Consider the following 21,329-nt stretch of genomic DNA (forward strand, 5'->3'; position numbering starts at 1 on the left):
CGCTGTTTAGCGCCCGTAAACTTCAAACACACACACAGAAATAAGTACCGAATAAAGTAAACAACACGAAATAAGACAACAACGTGTACACCACCTTCAGCGTTGCTCTCTGTGTTGAATTTTGAAACGGTACAGTGGTTTCCGCTCCATAAGCAGCAGGTTTCGCTGCTAGCTCGCACCGGGAAATAAAAACGGAGGCCGCCAATTTTATTGCGCGACGCGGCCGGCCGCGGGTGCAACAGAACCCATTTGGACGAGCGGAAAGAAATGTGTCAGGCTTCATAATACATATTAATATGCGTCATTTATTATGCATTTCTTGTGCGTGAATGTCAATCTGCACATTAACTTTGTAAGAGGTATGCGCTATATGCGCTGCCTGCAATAGGCAAGGCATAGGAGAGTCTCTGACCAGAGAGCAGTATGTAGTTAGTTGTTGCTTGTCGCTAGTCGGCAGTAGTATGCAGTAGTCTGCGTGAGTCGGCAGTAGTATGCAGTAGTCTGCGTGAGTCGGCAGGAGTCGGCGCGTGTCGACAGTCTGCTCTGGTCGGGACTCTGGACGATGAGTATTATTGTAGAAGGTAAAGAAGCAGCCTTGCGCATATCTAGTAATGTATGTTAACTGTCATCCAAATATCTTTTTTTAAAAAAAGTTCCAATAATAATTTTATAATGTGAAGTATTTTTTTTTTTTAAAGCATTGATTTCAATTTAAAGATTTTATTCAAAGGATTGTCTTTCCTTTCATGAATCGCAAAGCATAGGCCAGCATTGCACGGAGCTGTGCCGAAAATTTTTTATGTAAGAGCAGTTTTTATTGAGGTAAGAATTTTTGCTTTTTTAATTCAGAATACAGGGCCGAGGCGCAGCGCTGCTGTCGTCATAAAATTTATCAGGTTACTGAATTTTTTTATTATTTTGGTGTTTAGGAATTTTTCTGTTTCGAACTTAACATTAAATGAGAAAAGAATTTTGTGGGAACATTAAATGTGAATGCATTTCTGCACGGAGATTATAAATGGGAACCAATTTTGTTCAGAGGTTACAATATTTTAAAAAATACTTTTAATTATTATTTCCGTGGGGAGTTTATACATTTGGTTCATTTTTTAATATTTTTGTAGGGACGTTACACTTGGTTCATTTTAAGTTTTTAATAATTTTTGTGGGGAGGTTACAACTTTCCTAATCCTCCTCACATCTTTCCATAAAGCGTGGTCAAATCATAGTTGGGAAGTAACTTTGTAGTATAGTAGTACCAACCTTACTCCTGGGTAGGGGATCAGAGAGACAGCACAGGTAGATCAAAGTCAAAGACGTTCCAGTGCCACTAGATTTGGGGTAGAGAGGTTGGTCACGGCCAAGTAGTTCGACAATCCCCTCCACCGGGGCCCAAGAAGACCTCCGGGTGCCCGTGATATTCTGGGAGCGTTAGACAGTGCGTCTGTCTCGATGTTCACGCGTGGGAGAGAGGTGTTTGAATATTTGGACTAGTTCTTTTATTTACAGCTTCGGATTGTGTAAGGAAATTAATGTTCTCGCTTAATTTCGGAAATTCGACCCACTGTGTTAATGTATCTGGTTCCAAGTTTGCTCGTTATCCTTCTCACATGGTCGATGTCCCATGTAAAATATTGGGAGACTTTGGTGGTATACATTTGGCCAACGCAATTCCGTCTTGCTTGTAGAAATGTGCGTCCAGATTAGTATATAATATACCCGTAAAATTGTAATATCTGTAAATTGGAACAATTGCTGCAATCGCTGCAAAGTCAAGTGATAATGTTTAAAACAAATAAACAATCAGTTGTCATCAATCTTTAACATACCCATATTACAAAGGCGTGAAATTAAAGGAATTCATTTAAAATAAAAGATATAGAATGCAGGAACCCACACATCAGCGTGTGATTCCTCCAGCCCCTTGCCTAGTATCGTACGGAATAGTTGGGTAGGGCTCTCAAGCTCCCCTCCTCAGTTATCCGTTGCGCAATTTTCATTCAGCGCTTGACGACATCAACTTACATCTGGCGCCCGGAGGCAAGGATGTTTGAGGGTAATCTTTAAATTTGTACCTGATTAGAAGAAGACGCACCGGCTAGTGTGTCACTCGTAAAAAACACGTTATATCGGGGATATGCTGCTGTAGCAAAACCGTTTGCTTGAAATTAATATCATCAGGGGTTGCTTCCTCCGGGAGATTGCAGATTTATTAAGAATCGTTGCCATCTCGGTACAGGCTTAGGGCATAATCAGTCCGGCCGTGTCTAGTACCCAAGAACAAGAAACAAGTCAATTACTGCTCTCCAGACACTATATAACACTGACCGATGCAGTTCTTAATTGCACCTTCATAAAATTGATGAAAAAATAAAAATAAAAAAAACCCGGAGTGCCACGTACTAATTACCAGAATGGGTCGGAAGTCGGTGAATGTGACATATATGTGTAGACAAGCAAACGGTTACAGTTTCAAAAATTTGGGTACTTTATTCAACGGAACGAACTTCACAATCCGGCCGGAGTGGCCGAGCGGTTAAAGGCGCTACAGTCTGGAACCGCACGACCGCTACGGTCGCAGGTTCGAATCCTGCCTCGGGCATGGATGTGTGTGATGTCCTTAGGTTAGTTAGGTTTAAGTAGTTCTAAGTTCTAGGGGACTTATGACCACAGCAGTTGAGTCCCATAGTGCTCAGAGCCATTTGAACTTCACAAATTGAGCAATTCACTAATACGTGCCGGATTCTGTGCAACTGGAGCGATAGACCGTCAAAACCTCGAGCCTATTTGCGGGCCCTGCCCATACTGCTCCAAACTTCCTCAGTTGGATAGGGACCTGGCGACCTTGCTGCAAAAGGCAGGATTTGACAAGCATGAAGAGAAGCAGTAGAAACTTTCGCCATGCACGGTCGGGCATTATCTTGCTGAAATTTAAATCCACATTGGCTTGCTACGAGGGCAAAATAGCAGTCCATAGAACATTCCCATCAAATGGTTCAAATGACTCTGAGCACTATGGGACTTAACATCTGAGGTCATCAGTCCCCTAGTACTTAAACCTAACTAACCTAATGACATCACACACATCCATGCCCGAGGCAGGATTCGAGCCTGCGACCGTAGCTGTCGCGTGGTTCCAGATAAGCGCCTAGAACCGCTCGGCCACAGCGGCCGGCGATTCCCACCAAAATAGTCGTTGTCTGTGTCTTCATAATAAGGCGAGGAACCAGGCGAGAGTATGCGAAGTAGTCGATGTGCTAGAAGGCAATAAACTGATGGTTTAGTCCTAGTGCCGTAACCAGGGGGTGGCTACTAAGAAATCGTACCAGGTGCCGTGTCTGTGAGGGTCGAACTAACCAGACGAGCGGAAACCTTTCAAGAACGGCTGAATAATACGGGAAGTAAGACCGTGACTTATGAGAAAGACGAAAATTAAGTAGAAGATGATGAAGAAAAAGCGTAAGAACAGAAGCGAATTGGAGGTCACTAATGAGGAAAAAGGTTCAGACACATACTTTAAGTCGAAGGAATTATCCGAATGGGTCGGAAATCGGTTAATGTGATGTACATGTAAAGAAAAACAAATGACGAACATTACAGAAAAATTGGACGATTTTTTCGGGAGAACGAGACTCTCAAATTGGGGAAGCCCTTATGCAAGCAGTTATTCGGCTTGTCATTGGGTAATACAGATGTCGGATTGCCTCCTGAACGACATCTCTCCAAAGTCTGTCCAGCTAGCACGTTAGATCGTCCATACGCCGAGATGGCTGCAGTCTTCTCACAGGAATAGGAAACAGCCAATCAACTGCAAAATAACTTTATTAAAACAACATTGTTTCTACTTTTTATAAAAAGTCTTCTTTATACCTTACATTTTTCAACTCATTGGCTGTTTACTACGTCCAGAAGAAGATTTCATCACACGGTGTTGCTGCTCCACCCATGTACAAAATCGTTTACTACAGTAGAATTGTCTTCAGTGATGGGTATTGGTCCGATTTCAGCCCAGATGCCCAGCGGCGACGTGTCTGGAGAAGCACCGTTGTTTTGACCTTTGTTGGAAGCCACCCTGATCATACATCTCGGCAAGATAATGCTCTCACGTTCTACTGCTTACAAGATCCTACGTTCAGCAACAAGTCGCCGGGTCTCTATCAAAGTGAGAAAGTTTTTAGCATTATGGGCAGAACCCGCTCATTACCTCGAGGTTCTGGCAATCTAACACGCCAATTGGACAGAATCTGGCACGATAGCCCCCAGAAGGACATGCTACAACTCCATCAATCCCACCCCACTGGTGGCATAAGGACCGGAGGTGGACCACCACGTTAGTGAATTGCTCAATTTGTGGAGATTGTTCTCTTGAATAAAGTATTCGGTTTTTCTGAATTGTAACAGTTTGTTTGTCTGGACGTGTATATCACATCCACCTATTTCCGTACCATTTGGGCAGTTCCATCGTTATGAGTCTTTTATTTATCTTAAAGTGTACACAAAAAGCATTTAACGTCTGCATCGCCCAGCTTCATATAGTATCTGGAGAGCTGTTACTCATTTGTTTCTTGTATTTGGTATTAGACTGGCCAGTGTGAGTAAGCCATAAGCCTATAACGGGAGGACATCGAATCGTAGTAAATCTGCATTCTCATGAAGAAAAACTCACTCCTACGACAATGAATTCCAGCTGCGATGCTGCTGTTTTTCTTCTTTGCTCCAAGGATTCATTACAGAAATACAATCACTCTTCCCTCTCTCCCTAATTCCTGAGAGGAAGAAGAATTTGAATTAACAGAACCACCATGGAAAAGTCTGTGGTGGCGATACAGCAAGTCATAATTTTTAAATTTTTAGCGCAGTGACACATGCAAATGAATAAAGCAATCAGAAAGAGAACTCAGTCGATTTCTCATTGGAAATGATATAGTATACTCATTAAGCTGAAGTTATCAAGGGGAACCATCAGTACTGCGTCTCTTGTGCCTTTACATTTCCTTATGTCAAACTGATTAGCATGCAACACTTTTCTTCCGTCCTTCTTTACACTGTTCTTTCACCATCTGTTATAACAGATGTGTTCTGTATTGGAGCCTCCGTCGAGCCTAGTAACAGTTTGCAATCCTTCCACAAATTCTGCTACGAGACGGGTTATATAGGATAAATAAGCCAAAAAAGAGAAATTATCGCGTTCAACATCTAAGGAATTTCTTTCAGCAAACATGATTTCATTGTAGAAATCTACAAAATCTTATGTCAATAGGAGACGCATAGGGACACCCCTCTCAAAATATGCCCAATATTGTAGGTATAACTAACTGCCTGAGACATGCTAGAGCGGACCATTTATATTCATTATCAGGTATTGCCCCACCAAATGTGAGAACATTTCTGAGCTTGAAAGAAGGGAACAAACAGCACTGAATGGCCAGCGTCATCCGCTACACAACAATACAGCCATGCCTCAAAGACTTAAATCCAAGCGAATTTCGGTATACTCAGTACAACCAACTGAAACTTCCATAAAATCGTAATGGTAAGGTCTTGCAGAGGAAGCTCTAGCCGAGGTCTCCCAGCAAGGCTGGCGACCCTGGAGAACGTTGAACCGAATTCGTACTGGCGCGGGGCGCTCAAAACATCTTATGAAAATATGGGACTGCATGTACACTGACAAGTGTGAACATAGTGAAACACAAACAAAGGAACAGCTTCTAAAATGACCACAAGTGGATGCACCCAGAGAGTGCACTTAAAGGAACTCCTGTATTAAACAGGGACAGCTGCAGCTTACACCGAATTCTGGATGTACGAAGTATGGTACGGTATGTCTTATGTTTTTGATTATCTGTTTCTGAATTTAACTAGTATGTTGTTATATAAACATACCTATTTTGGGTTTTAAATTATGAACTTGGCTTTTTTCAGTTGTTATATATCTTATGATGTTGTTCTTACACGATTGTGAGATAGCTCTCGCACTTATCCACCCTTCTGACCATTGGGAGTGTGGGAATGTTTTCCAAAAGTCTGTTGCTATATCTCCAGATTTATAGATTCTAAATAGCAGTTTCGAAAGTCGTTTAGCCTCCGTTCCTTCTCATATTTTCCCATAATTTTTTCCGAAATTCCAAAGTAATATTATCTTTGTACACCAGCCTATTTTATCACAAACGTTCCTAAGATATGTCTCACAATGTTAATGAGTTCCCTGTGTCTTCCATATAGACTAGACTACCATTTCTTCTTCCATCACATTAAATTGTTTCTCCACTCAGAATGGCTTTCGTTGTACTCTTCCCATAAATCTTCTCTGCCTTACGTGTTTACCAGTGGAACGACTCCTGCATTCCTAATATTGGCTCCTTCATCTTGCAGCCATTTCACCTTGGCGTCGCAAAACTTCAGATCTCATGTCTGACATACTGCTGCGTTCTTTTCTTTTCCTCGACAGTCCTGTACTTCCTTGCTTCGTAGATCAGTTATATCTTCTGTTAGTCACTGTTATTTACCAGCTGCCTTCCTGATACCTGTATTCATCTATTTAACTTTTGTGAGTGCCCCCTTTATATCCGTTCATTTCTCTTCGGCTGGTCTATCGTGGTAATTACGCCTCCCCTATCGCACTATCTACTGTCTTACAGAATTTTAAACACGCTCCATCATTATTCAGTACTTCAGTATGCCACTTATTTCCACGCTGATTCTCTCGGATAATTCTCTTGAACTTAAGTGTACTCTTTTCATTTTTACATTGCGATCAGAACCTATATCTATTCCTGGGTACATATTACAATCACCATATCTGATTTTAGAATATTTGTCTCCCCATTATGAAATTTTCTCGGGTCTCCAAGCATTTTCTAACTATACATATTCCTTTAGAGCTTTCTGAACTATAAAATTGCTTTTGCTAATTGAAATTTATAACAAGACTCAATTACATTCGTACCCCATTCTCTGTTATGAGTTTTCTATAGATATATCCTCTTTTCTTTCCCCTGCTATAGCCTTCCAGGTTAGCTCGTTGGTTGGTTGGTTGATTTGGGAGAGATGTCCTAACAGCAAGGTCATCGGTCCCATCGGATTGGATAAGGAAGGGGAAGGAACCTGACTGCGCCCTTTCAAAGGAACCATCCATGCATTTACCTGAAGGGCTTTAGGGAAATAACGGACAACTTAAATCTGGATGGCCAGACGCTGGTTTGAACCGTTATCCTCTCGAATGCGAGTCTATTTTGCTAACCGATCTGCCAACTCGCTCGGTATATAGCTTTCCAGTCGCTCATGATTATTATATATTCATCTACCTTTACATGCCGAAATGAATGCCAATAAACTCATATAATTAGTCTGTTACATCACCTTCCGCTAGTGATGTTGGCATGCACACCTAAACTAATAAAAGAGTGACATAAAGTCACATAGGAGGAGGCTAGCACCACTCTAGTACATATGCTTAGATCTGTAGTTAACCTGGTTAGGTCGCATAAAAAGTTATACAGCAGGTGAAGGAAGAATGACTTAGGTGATCACAAAGTATGCATGACGCGTTGTGGAATTATTTCCAGTTTCAGAAATCTGACACAGAAATGTAACTAACGAATTGGCATACCAAATAACGTTACACTTAACTTTTAGGCAATAAAACTAAATTACATTAAACAAAAGTGCGAACACAATCAGTCACAAACTACCACAGTGCAAAGGTAGCAAATGGAAAAGAGCTTTACCAGTTTTGTACGTTACATGAGATAACAGACTATTAAGCAAGTTCCCATAAAACAAGGGTAGAAAAATATAATTGCCAGTAGGTGGCAGCTGATTAAACATGATGCTCGCCTTGTAATATATACTGTGATAATACATTACGTACAAAAATTCAGACTGGTACATCTCTGCGCACAAGGAAATAATACAATGCAATGAACTACTACAGTAATATAATAAAAGAAATACTGTAATTAAAAAAAACCTTACATATGGATCATATGATCCGAGTACTGTTTCACTGGCTATTAATTTCCAGATTTTGCATTTTAAACCTACAGAATAACATTTTGAACCTGTAATAATAACGTTTTTTTATTTTATTGTCGTGTTATTTGCGCATCCATGTAACTGTAGTATTGAAAATGTAAGTTATATTGTAATGGTTTTGTTGCACTTCATTTTTCGGTATTATCACAACAAAGTGTTAATGTAGGCTCGATATTGACTGAGAATAAATTGCACCATATTTACAATAGGAGTGGGTGACACCTACGAAAAGTTGTATGAATCAGCAATAATCAACGACAAGAGTATGCAGAAGGCAAAGGAAACCACTCCATTAAAAACTCATAGTGGGTACCCTAAGGACACATGGCCTGTAATTCACAAAACTGCCATGATGGTCTCTCCATTGGCAAAATTTTCCGACTAGGCACCATTCGTATATCCGGGAGGGGACTGACCACTAGAGAGAGACTGAATAACCGACAGAAGGGTGGCATTCAACGACACGTAACGTGGAATGTCCAAAGATCAAAGGTAGAAAATATGTAAACGGGAATTCTAAGGCTAAATGTAGATGTTATGGGAGCCAGTGGGGTGACATGAAAGGAAGACAAGCTATTTCGTCGGATGAGTATGAGGTTATACCAACAGCAGAAGAAAATTGTATAACAGGAGTAGGATTCGTTATAAATAGATGGGCAGGTCAGAGAATGTGTTACCGCGAGCAGTTAAGTGATAGGGTTGTCCTCATCAGAATCGACAGCAAACCAAAACCGACATCCATAATTTAGAAAGACATGCCGATATCGCAAGCAGAAGACGCAGAGGGAGGAAAAGTCTGACAGTTATGGGAGACTGGAATGAAGTTGTAGAGGAAGAAGAAAGTGTTATGGGAGAATATGTTGTTGTTGGTAGAAATGAGGGATGAGTAAGGGTAACTGAGCTCAACAATAAATTTCAGCTACTAATAGCGAATACTCTCATCAAGAATCACAAGAGCAGGAGGAGTTATACTTCGAAAAGGCAGGGATGTACAGTAAGATTCCAGTAAGAAAACATCATGGTGAGGCAGAGATTCCTAAAACCGATATTGGACTGTAAGGCGTATCCAGGACCATATACAGGCTCAGATAACAGTTTAGTAATCATGAGTAGTAGGCTGAATTTTAAGAGACTAGTCAGGAAGAATCAATGACCAAAGGAGTGGGATACCGAAGTACTAAAGAATGAAGGGGAACGCTTGAACTTCTCTGAGGCTATAGAAACTGCGATAATGAGTGGCCCTGTAAGCAGTTTAGTTGAAGAGGAATAGACATGTCGAAGAAGGTAAATCACAGAAATTACGAAGAAAAACATAGGTACCAGGAAGGGAACTGCACAGCAACCGTGGGAAGCAAAAGAAATAATTCATTTGATCTAAGAAAGCAGTAAGTACAAAAATGATTGGAAAAATTCAGGAATACAAAAGTACAAATCATTTAGGAATGAAATAAACTGGAAGTGAATGGAGGATAAGGCGAAATGGCTACATTTCCGGAGAAACGTCACCCACACAATTCAGTAGACGGTAAGAGCGGACAAGTGCGAGAATTACCGCACAGCCAGCGTAACGGCTCACGCCTCCAAATTGCTGACAAGAATAATATACAGAAGAAAGGAAAATAAAATCGAAGAAATGTTAGATAACGATCAGTTTGGCTTTAGGAAGGTTAAAAACACCAGAGAAGCAGTTCTTACTTTGCGTTTGATAATGGAAGCGAGACTGAAGGAAAATCTAGACACGTTCACATGACTTGTCAACCTGGACAAAAATTCAAATGGCTCTGAGCACTATGGGACCTAACTTCTGAGGTCATCAGTCACCTAGAACTTAGAACTACTGAAACCTAACCAACCTAAGGATATCACACACGTCCATGCCCGAGACAGGATTCGAACCGACGACCGTAGCGTAACCTGGACAAAGCGTTGGATAATGTCAAATGGGGCAAGATGTTCGGAATTGTGTGAAAAGTTACAGGGAAAGAGGGATAATCGACAAGGACCAAGAGGAAACAATAAGACTGGAAGACCATTTACGAAATGCTCGGATTAAAAGGATGTAAGAAAGGGATGTAGTCTTTCGCCCCTACCGTTCAATCTACTCAACGAAGAAGAAATGACAAAAATAAAGGAAAGTTTCAAGAGTAGGATTAAAATTCATGGTCATAAAATGTCAATCATAAGATTCGCTGATGACATTGTTATACTGAGAGAAAGTGAAGAAGAATTACAAGATGTGATGAAAGGAAGGAAATACAGAATACTGAGAGAGTAAATCGAAGGAAAACGAAAGTAATGAGAAGTAGCAAAATGGAGATCAATAAGAAACATAAAGTCAGAATTGGAGATCACGAAGTGGACTACGTTAAGAAACTATTTTACATAAGCGGTAAAATAACCCATTACGTACAGAGCAAAGAGGACATGAAAAGCAGCCTAGCATTGGCAAAGAGGACTTCCTGGCCAACAGACGTCTAATAGTATCACTGCAGGCCGTGATTTGAGGGAGGGGTTTCTGAGGATGTACGTTTGGAGTACAGAACTGAATGGTGGTGAAACAGAAGATAATTGAGGCATTTGAGATGTGGCGCTACAGAAGAACGCTGAAAATTATGTAGACTGAAGAGGTGAAGAATGGAGAGTTTCTCCGAAGAATCGCAGAGGAGACATTGACAAGAATAAGCAACAGAATGATAGAGCATATGCTACTACATCAAGGAAAAGCATCAGTGGTCCTAGAGGGAGCTATAGAGAGTAAGAAAGGTAGAGGAAGACAGAGACTGGAACGCATCCAGCAAATGATTAGGAGGCTGGTTGCAAGTGGTACTGTGAGTGGAAGAGGTTGGCACAGGAGAGGAATTCGTGGTGGGCTGCATCAAACCAGTCAGAGGAAAAAAAAAGAAAAAAAGAAAAGCGGCGACCCACCCATCGTGTGACATGGTTTATGGGGGCGTTGAGCAGAAATTTGGTGAAATTTGATACCAATGTGGCATATTTGACCCATCTTAATGGTACATAACTTGTCAGCTCTGGCCTTTATTTCGGATGTGTCGGCAACTTGGTGTTTGAAGCGTCGCTGTGCCCGTCGGTGACGTCACAGGTAATCATGCTTTTCACCATTACAGATAAAGGATACGTTTCGGAAAAGTGATCCTTTAACACAGTTGCCCTAAGAGATTCAAATTTCTGACATTCCACACTCTGGCTATTAGAAAATTATTCAATATTTTCTTATCGCCACTTCCCTCTTGGCACCCCCTCCTGGAGAATTGAATGGGGACTAATCCGAAGTCTTTTCCCAATGGAATTTTTCAACTATGGGCTTCATGCCCTAAGCATATATCTTAAACACTGAAGCGCCAAAGAAACTGGTGTAGGCATGCGTGTTCAAATACAGAGACATGTAACACAGGCAGAATACTGCTCTCAGCGCTGTGGTCGGCAACGCCTATATAACACAATAAGTGTCTGGCGCAGTTGTTAAATCGGCTACTGCTGTTACAATGGCAGGTTACCAAGATTTCAGTAAGTTCGCACGAGCGATGGGACACAGTATCACTGAGGCAGCTATAAAGTGGGGATATCCCATACGACCACTTCACGAGTGTACCATGAATATCAGGAATCCGGTAAAGCACCAAATCTCCGGCATCGCTGCGGCAGGAAAAGATCCTGCAAGAACGAGACCAACGACGACAGCAGAGAACCGTTCAACGTGACTGAGATGCAACGCTTCCACAAACTGCTGCAGATTTCAATGCTGGGACATAAACAAGTGTCTGCGTACGAAACATTCAACGAGAGATAAACGGATGACTGCACGACACAATGCTTTATACCTCGCCTTGGCCTGTGAACACTGACGTTGGATGACAGGAAACATGTCGCCTGGTCGGACGAGTCTCGGTTCAAATTATATCGAGAGGATGGACACGTGCGGATGTGGAGGCAACCTGATGAATCCAGGGACTGTTCAAGTTGGTGGGGGCTCTGTAATGGTGTGAGGCGTATGCAGTAAGAGTGATGTGGGACCTCTGATACAACTAGCAACGACTCTTACAGGTGACATGTACGTAAGCATCCTGTTTGAGCACTTGCATCCATTCGTGACGATTTCCGACGGACTTGAGCAATTCAAGCAGGACAACGCGACACCCCGCTCGTTCTTAAAGGATACAGTGTGGCTCCAGGAACTCTCGCCTGAGTTTAACCACTTCCGCTGACCACCAAACCCCCCCATAAATGAACATTATTGAGCATATCTGTGATGCCTTGCAACGTGCTGTTCAGAACAGATATTCACCCTCTCGGACTCGTACGGATTTATCGACAGCCCTGCACGATTCATGGTGTCAGTTCCCTGCAGCACTACTTCACACATTAACCGAGTCCATGCCACGTCGCGATGTGGCACGTCTGCGAGCTCGCTGGGCCCTACTCGATATTAGGCAGCTGTACCAGCTTCTCTGGCTCGTCAGATTTCCACATTAAGGGGAGTATTCGTCTGACACTGCCCCTTTCTGTGCATACAATGTCGTATTCTAACCACCCGCCGCAGGGGAGTGTCATAGGACCGTTGCTATTCACAATATACATAAATGACCTGGTGGATGACATCGGAAGTTCACTGAGGCTTTTTGCAGATGATGCTGTGGTGTATCGAGAGGTTGTAACAATGGAAAATTGTACTGAAATGCAGGAGGATCTCCAGCGAATTGACGCATGGTGCAGGGAATGGCAATTGAATCTCAATGTAGGCAAGTGTAATGTGCTGCGAATACACAGAAAGATAGATCCTTTATCATTTAGCTACAAAATAGCAGGTCAGCAACTGGAAGCAGTTAATACCATAAATTATATGGGAGTACGCATTAGGAGTGATTTAAAATGGAATGATCATATAATGTTGATCGTCGGTAAAGCAGATGCCAGACTGAGATTCATTGGAAGAATCCTAAGGAAATGCAATCCGAAAACAAAGGAAGTAGGGTACAGTACGCTTGTTTGCCCACTGCTTGAATACTGCTCAGCAGTGTGGGATCTGTACCAGATAGGGTTGATACAAGACATAGAGAAGATCCAACGGAGAGCAGCGCGCTTCGTTACAGGATCATTTAGTAATCGCGAAAGCGTTACGGAGATGACAGATAAACTCCAGTGGAAGACTCTGCAGGAGAGACGCTCAGTAGCTCGGTACGGGCTTTTGTTAAAATTTCGAGAACATACCTTCACCGAAGAGTCAAGCAGTATATTGCTCCCTCCTACGTATATCTCGCGAAGAGACCATGAGGATAAAATCAGAGAGATTAGAGCCCACACAGAGGCATACCGACAATCCTTCTTTCCACGAACAATACGAGACTGGAATAGAAGGGAGAACCGATAGAGGTACTGAAGGTACCCTCCGCCACACACCGTCAGGTGGCTTGCGGAGTATGGATGTAGATGTAGATGTAGATATAGGTTACCTAGGAAGTTTTCTCGGATAGCTAGACAACAATTCAAGCAAATCTTATAACTGGAGTTTATTACAGTAAATTAAATTGAGAATACTTTGCGTATTTACAAAGATTAGTCCCAAGCAAATGGTGACACGCAAATATTCAATATCCTTCTGTGTTTACAATTTGCATTCAAGAAAGTAGTAACAGTTCGTAAGTTACGGCTTACGCGTTTCGATGACAGCTCGTCTTCTAGTGGCCGCGGCTAGGCGGAGCGGCCGGCCGGAGTAGCCGAGCGGTTCTAGGCGCTTCACTCTGGAACCGCGCGACCGCTACGGTCGCAGGTTAGAATCCTGCCTCTGGCATGGATGTGGGTGATCTCCTTAGGCTAGTTAGGTTTAAGTAATTCTAGGGGACTGATGACCTCCGCAGTTAAGTCCCAAAGTGCTCAGAACCATTTATTTTTAGGCGAAGCGGCGCTTATATTTTCTTCGTATAGGGGCCACGCCTGTCGTGATGTCGATCTAGTCAGCGTATTACTGGCTGACGTCGTCTAGCTGGCCTCTCTGCTGTAACGTTCCATGCCGAGGTGCCGGCGCTTGATGTAATGCGGGAACATAAAATATGTGCATTTTGTCTGCTCGCCTAATCTTATTGTTTCAGTAAGAATTCTGCGACACCGTCTTCGAACCAGACATAGTAGTCTACCATTTACTATAAACGTGAAATTCGAACCTAGGGCCGGCCAGGGTGGCCGCGCGGGTTCTAGGCGCTACAGTCTGGAACCGCGGGACCGCTACGGTCGCAGGTTCGAATCCTGCCTCGGGCATGGATGTGTTTGATGTCCTTAGGTTCTCAGAACTACTTAAACCTAAAGAACTGTGGACTGATGACCTCAGAAGTTAAGTCCCATAGTGGTCAGAGCCATTGAACCATTCGAACATAGGGAACTGAACTGCTAACTTTCCGATTCCTATAACAGTATATACTGTCAGACCGAAGAATAATGATGGCAGAATATAGTCATATACAAACTGATCTATGACATCTCTATCTTCAGAGCCTAATACCTTGTGTAAAATACATCTGTTAATTAACACACGAGTAAACCATCGTTCAATCCTACTTCAAATGTGCAGCCAACTTACTGAGAATCTTCAGGAGAGGACACTCAAACCATCTACTACCCTAACTGATAATAACCAAGATGTGTCAGGTTACTAGAAAGTGACGATTTTCTGCAGTTTGTTAGATAACAGCACGTAGCAATACACCAGGCGATAACAGTCAGTCACTGTCGACTTAAACAGCACTTCCATCGCGTCAACGACATACTGTTTCCTTTTCAACGGAGGCAACTCCAAGAACAATAGCTGCCTCAAACACGAATTACCGACCTCGAGCCCTGTGTAGTAAAGATCAGTAGACATTTTAGTAAATAGAATACTTCATATCTTCATTTCCGTAGCAAACATTCACTGTATAAAGTACATTCGTGAAATACAAAGCAATGACTTTAATGTTCGAATGAGATAATTATCACATCTGATATATATTTGTACTAATTGCCAAATTAGTTTAATTATTAATTCAACAGTTATGTATTATCTTAATACACCACCTCATATCTATCATGTATGTAAATTGCTGAACGTCATTACCAGACATCCATCAAAATTATTTTTCGGTCAAAAAGCGTATTTGAACCATCATCTGTTTTTGTTCAATACTGCTCTGTATAATTTAATATTCATTTGTTTGCTTTTCAATTCCTGTGTCATAAATTTACATTCATGACATTCACAAAAAATTTTAAATACTAACTAATGCAGTAAGGCTAATTAAACCATTGACAGCTACCTTCCAATAACGCTTTTTATTTCTGGGTGCCTAAACTAAGACACTTTCAAGGAAACCTCACACAATTATTTGTGGACGATTTTGCTGTTTGGTTCCTCGTCCAGCCTTGCAACAGCGAGCCGTCAGTTGCAACTTACATTTTGAAGGTCAGACATGTAAGCTGCAAAGACGGATTCCCTCTTTTCTGCAGATAAGTGCGTGTGTGCGCCTCTTTTAACAGTTCTCGTTGAAGTTTTAATCTACTTGACCTGCATATGAGGGACACCATCCCACATTTTAGAGACGTAGTGAACTTTCTGGTCCTCATTTTTCACTCCATATCGTCATGGTTTGGAGAGGCATGAAAGCCAGAACCCTGAAGGCACTGAACAACATAAAGTGCCTTACGTCACAGGGCGCGTCTGCTGCAGTTTTATGGGGCTTTGAGGCGTTCACAACCGGACAGTGTATGGATCGGCAAATCATTCTTGTCTGAAGGTCATTGATGCTTTGTACCATGAAGGGATTCAGGATGCCACGGCTGCTTACAGGACAAATCCCTTACCCGGTCTCTGTGCTGAGGCGGGGGAATCGCCACTCACCATCCAGCGGCGGCTCCTCGTGGTGCGTCAGGATGCAATTTCCTTGCACCTGCGACTTCTCCCGCGTACCATAATGTTGCTCGTCCCCCTATGGAACGTCCTTTCTCCAACCGTCCAAGACTCACAATGCCATTTGGGTGTCACAACGTCTGTTGCAGTCTCCCTGTGTGGAGCAAGTACAATCTCAAACCCAGTGTTTTAACTGTGTGCTTCCCTGGTTATTGCAGAGGCTCTGCGTGATTTTAGATTTGGTGCAATACAGGAGAGACTGGACTCCTGCTTCTGATTTTAATGCGGTATTTTCTGACATTTTTCTGAGCCCCACAACAGTTTAGATGTCTTTACGGATGGATCCAAACAGGGGGCCTCAGTTGGCTGCACTGTTGTTTTGCTGGATCGTGTCTGCAATGCCCAACTGCTTCAAGACTTTAGTGTCTTCGACGCAGAATTATAAGCGATCTTGCGGGCACTGGAATAGGTACGTTACTCCAGTGCGAAATTTCTAGTCTCTGACTTCTCTTTACTCTGTGCAGCAGAAAACGTAGTACAGGATATCCAGGAGGCCCTCATCCAACTACAAAAAGTGCGGAAGGAGGTGTCTTTCTACGAGGTGCATTCAAGTTCTAAGGCCTCCGATTTTTTTTCTAATTAACTACTCACCCGAAATCGATGAAACTGGCGTTACTTCTCGACGTAATCGCCCTGCAGACGTACACATTTTTCACAACGCTGACGCCATGATCCCATGGCAGCGGCGGAGGCTTCTTTAGGAGTCTGTTTTGACCACTGGAAAATCGCTGATGCAATAGCAGCACGGCTGGTGAATGTGCGGCCACGGAGAGTGTCTTTCATTGTTAAAAAAAGCCAAAAGTCACTAGGAGCCAGGTCAGGTGAGTAGGGAGCATGAGGAATCACTTCAAAGTTGTTATCACGAAGAAACTGTTGCGTAACGTTAGCTCGAAGTGCAGGTGCGTTGTCTTGGTGAAACAGCACACGCACAGCCCTTCCCGGACGTTTTTGTTGCAGTGCAGGAAGGAATTTGTTCTTCAAAACATTTTCGTAGGATGCACCTGTTACCGTAGTGCCCTTTGGAACGCAATGGGTAAGGATTACACCCTCGCTGTCCCAGAACATGGACACCATTTTTTCAGCACTGGCGGTTACCCGAAATTTTTTTGGTGGCGGTGAATCTGTGTGCTTCAATTGAGCTGATTGGCGCTTTGTTTCTGGATTGAAAAATGGCATCCACGTTTCATCCATTGTCACAACCGACGAAAAGAAAGTCCCATTCATGCTGTCGTTGCGCGTCAACATTGCTTGGAAACATGCCACACGGGCAGCCATGTGGTCGTCCGTCAGCATTCATGGCACCCACCTGGATGATACTTTTCGCATTTTCAATTCGTCATGCAGGATTGTGTGCACAGAACCCACAGAAATGCCAACTCTGGAGGCGATCTGTTCAACAGTCATTCGGCGATCCCCCAAAACAATTCTCTCCACTTTCTCGATCATGTCGTCAGCCCGGCTTGTGCGAGCCCGAGGTTGTTTCGGTTTGTTGTCACACGATGTTCTGCCTTCATTAAACTGTCGTACCCACGAATGCACTTTCGACACATCCATAACTCCATAACTACATGTCGCCTTCAACTGTCTATGAATTTCAATTGGGTTCACACCACGCAAATTCAGAAAACGAATGATTGCACGCTGTTTAAGTAAGGAAAACGTCGCCATTTTAAGTATTTAAAACAGTTCTCATTCTCGCCGCTGGTGGTAAAATTTCATCTGCCGTACGGTGCTGCCATCTCGGGGTTGTATTGACAATGAACGCGGCCTCATTTTAAAGCAATGCACATGCTTCTATCTCTTTCCAGTCCGGAGAAAAAAATCGGAGGCCTTAGAACTTGAATGCAACTCGTACTGGGTACCAGGGCACATGAGTATAACGGGGAACGAAAAGGAATGCAACCAAGGATGCATGTCGTCCCGCGTACCATAATGTTGCTCGTCCGCCTCTGGAACGCCTTTTCTCCAACCGTACACGACTCACAATGTGATGCCATTTTGGTGCCGCAACGTCTGTAGGAGTCACCCGTTATGGAGCAAGTACAATCTCAAACCCATTGTTTTAACTGTGTGCTGCCCTGGTTATTGCAGAGGCTCAGCGTAATTTTAGATTTAATGCAATACAGGGGAGATAGCACTCCTGCTTACGATTTTAATGCGGTATTTTCTGACATTTGTCTGAGCCCCACAACAGTACAGATGTCTTTAGGGATGGGTCCAAACAGGGGGCCTCATTTTGATGCACTGTTGTTTTCCCGGATCGGGTCCGTAAGGCAAAACTTCTACAAGACTTTAGTGTCTACGACTCAGAATTAAAAATTATAAGCGATCTTGTGGGAACTGGAAAAGATACGTTCCTCAAGGGCGAAATTTCTAGTCTCTGACTGCTCTTCATTCTATACAGCAGAAAAAGTAGCACAGGATATCCAGGAGGCCCTCCTCCAACGAGTGGGGAAGGAGGTGTCTTTCTGCTGGCTACCAGGGACACGTGAGTATAACGGGGAACGAAAAGGAATGCAGCCAAGGATGCTTGTCGTGATCATCTGTTACTTCAGTGTGTCATCGCCTGCGAGCTCTCAGCTCGCTGTTGAGGTTCAAAGTGATGCACCGATGGGAGATGAGTGGCTGGAAGTGACAGACAATAAGCTCCGTGTAATAAAGACCACAACTCCACCGCGGCCTGTCTCCTTCGAGCCACGTCGACGGGACGAGGTCCTTCTTACTCGTCTTCGCAAAGGCCACAGTCCTATGACACACGAATTCCTACTTTGGTGAGAGGACCCTCCCTTGCGTGGTGCTTGTAGCGTGCAGATCACGGTGCGCCACATTTTATTGCACTGCGTCCGCCGCGGATCTGTCCTCTATTTTAAGTTAAGTTCAATTGAAAGTGGTTCACATTTTAATGTTTTGTGAATTTTCCCATATTTTTCCCAAGATTTTACGGAGATTGTTTTAATGTGTTCACCGAATGACTGACTCACCCAGGTTTTTAGTAAGTGATTAGCGAGTCACATTTCTCTGCGCCTTTCTTTTAGCTCCTTCGTTTTACTTGAGTTTAATCTCATGGATATCTTATGTTGCCCCGTCGTTTTAGCGCATGTACAGTAGGCTGATTGCGTATTGAATTAGAGCGCATGAGATTTGATCAAAATTCGTTTGTTCTAGTGAATGTTAGGGCGCTAATAACCTCGCCGTTAAACACCCATGAGCTACACACACATACACACACACACACACACACACACACACACACACACAAACACACACACACACACGCACACACGCACACACACACACACACACACACACACACACACACGTTGCACAATAACAGGAGAAAGTTCCCTGAAAGAACACTGTATACCGTGTGCAGCAACTGTTGCGTCCTGTACTTTGTGTCAGAAAAATATGTGTTTAATTTTTGTATTGTATGAGTGAGCAGAAACATGAATAGTTTTACCTCCGGTTAATATTGCATCCATTTCACTCAGAGAGTAGGACTCAGTTGACTAAAATGTTTTATTGTTAGAAAGTGCCATGAAAGCAGTTTTTACGATACAGTAGTGCGAAAAATTACACCTCATTCCAGAGTAATATAAATTTTTGGTCACGACCGTATGATCTATATTAAATCTGTAACGATAAAACAAAAGCTATAACATAGAACGTCGAATTTTAACAGAAGAAAATGTGAAACACCATTTTTTTCCGATAGAAATTACATTACAGAATACTGAGCACGCTAGCCGCAAGGGATTAGCCGAGCGGTCTCAGGCGCTGCAGTCATGGACTGTGCTGCTGATCCCGGCGGAGGTTCGAGTCCTCCCTCGGGAATGGGTGTGTGTATTTGTCCTTAGCATAATTTAGGTTAAGTAGTGTGTAAGCTTAGGGACTGATGACCTTAGAAGTTAAGTCCCATAAGATTTCACACACATCTGAACTGTGCACGCTAAACGTAGAGGAAAGTTATTTACTAGGAAGGAACATTTCATATTTCGCCCTGTTAGCCTCGTTTGTTTGCAAATACAAAAAATTTTTATTTAATTCCGCGAACTATTGTGATTCAAGTTTACTTACTATAATGAAGATTTATGTATACAAGTGGGGCGATGGGGCGACATTTAATTTTTCGTTGGACTAAGATCTTTTCTCAAAAAGAACTTTTCTAGTCACCTCCTCAAATAAAGCCAAGGCTCTGACCGCTTCGGGTACGCCGGTTTCCCCCATGATCATCAATGTTAAGGACTATTGGGCAGCCGGCCGTAGTGGCCGAGCGGTTCTAGGCGCTTCAGTCCGGAACCGCGCGACAGCTATGGTCGCAGGTTCGAATCCTGCCTCTGGCATGGATGTGTGTGATGCCCTTAGGTTAGTTCGGTTTAAGTAGTTCTAAGTTCTAGGGGACTGATGACCTCAGATGCTAAGTCTCATAGTGCTCAGAGCCATTTGAACCATTTGAACCGTTGGATGGGTTGCCGTCCGGGTTTACCGTGCGCTGTTCACAAGTGGGCTTCACTCAGCCATTCTGGGGCCATTAGAGGAGCTGCCTGACTGAGTAGTAAAATGAAGATTATCATTTAAAGTCCTCGACATCTAGGTCATTAGAGACGGAGCAGAGGCTCCGATTGATCGAAGGGTGGGGGAGGAAATTGGGCGTGCCTTTTCAATGGAATCGTCCCGGCATTTGCTTGGAGCGATTCAGGGAAATCTTGGAAAACTTTAATCAGGTTGGACCGATGCAGGTTCTAGCCGTCGTCCCCCCGAATGCGAGTTCACTGTGCGAACCACTGTGCCACCTCGCTCGGAGAAAAACTGACAAAGGCTGGGTGAACTGTGTGTTGCCGCCACGCCCCTCCATGTCCTCATCCAATGACGTCTTTGAGCTGAGCATGGCACAGCGGTCGGCCGGTAGTGCTAGGACACCCGAGGCCTGTTCGGACAGAGTTCTTCCTCATACTACGCTCCTATTTCCTACCAAGTATCCTCACGACCAACTAAAGAATAATTTTTCATTACTTACAGACGGAAAGGTACTTAGTCACTGTAAAGGATATATTGAGCTAATATCCATGTTCCATCTATTGCTCGTTAGTAGTACTATTTACATGCATATTTTAGTCTGAACTGGACAATAGATGATATTCATGCGTGGGTTCCCTATAAATTTCTGTTCGTCAGTTTTCTTCTGGATTAACGGGACTGAAACGATGAAGCGTATAAAATCCTGGTCAAAACCTGAAGTTCACTGTTAATAAGTTTCAGTGAACTCACTGGTGGAGGATGGGAATGGGAATTCCATCGACAAACGAGGCCTATCTTTATTTCGTCCAGAATCTGAGTTATCAGC

The sequence above is a fragment of the Schistocerca cancellata genome, unplaced genomic scaffold (assembly GCF_023864275.1).
Source record: "Schistocerca cancellata isolate TAMUIC-IGC-003103 unplaced genomic scaffold, iqSchCanc2.1 HiC_scaffold_1106, whole genome shotgun sequence".
In the NCBI taxonomy this organism is placed as follows: Eukaryota; Metazoa; Arthropoda; class Insecta; order Orthoptera; family Acrididae; genus Schistocerca; species Schistocerca cancellata.